The sequence below is a fragment of the Acartia tonsa genome, chromosome 7, assembly GCF_053477335.1.
Source record: "Acartia tonsa isolate MP-2025a chromosome 7, ASM5347733v1, whole genome shotgun sequence".
Classification (NCBI taxonomy): Eukaryota; Metazoa; Arthropoda; class Copepoda; order Calanoida; family Acartiidae; genus Acartia; species Acartia tonsa.
Window position 1 is genome coordinate 12,771,901 of NC_137266.1, and position 828 is coordinate 12,772,728.

Sequence of the window (828 nt, forward strand, 5' to 3'; positions counted from 1 at the left end):
ATTATTAACATCAGAAAATTCTTTATTAGACATTCTTTCGTGCTTTATCAGTTCAGATTCAAACAACTTTGTTTATATAAATTCATTTCAATACAGGTGTATATGTAATTTAATCCAAAAAAAATTTTTATTTGTGAACAAAGATTCATTAATAAAAAGTCGTTAAGAATTTTTTTTTGTGTTGTAAGATTTCTATAATATATATTTTAATTAAAATTGTAATTACATTTTTTCTCTTTTTTTATTAAAAATATATACTATATAAAAAAAAACCTTAATGTAAAAAACATTAGCATGAACGATTTTGTTTATAAGTATCAACAACAATGTTTTAACAAATAAAAAAGTAACATAATCTGTTTCTGTCTGGAAGGGTCTCACTAACAGCAAATCCGGCTAATCCGAAATGATTCTTCATTAATATATTTACGTGGATATTATGAGAAAAATTGTAGTTAATTTAGGTTGCTATTTCCCCTGTTATATATTTTGGTCAATTTGTTTATCTTCGCTTATAACATTGTACTATGTTGTCTTACAAATCAGTACCCTAAAAGTAATATGAATTGGATAGTCATATCACATAAAAAATTGATGTCAAAAAAAGTAAACAATCACATGTTTAAATGGACGCATGGACTTTCAGTTTCTGGTAACGATCAAAGGGTTCCTACGCTTTCTAAATTGTATCGCACTGTCATATGAATCATCATGCAAAGTTTGAAATCTTCAAGACAATTCTAACATGTCTAAATTAGCGAAAAGAGCCTAACATTACGGAGGGACGTATGGACCAACCCTAATTATAGAAAAGCTTCCTTTTAAAAA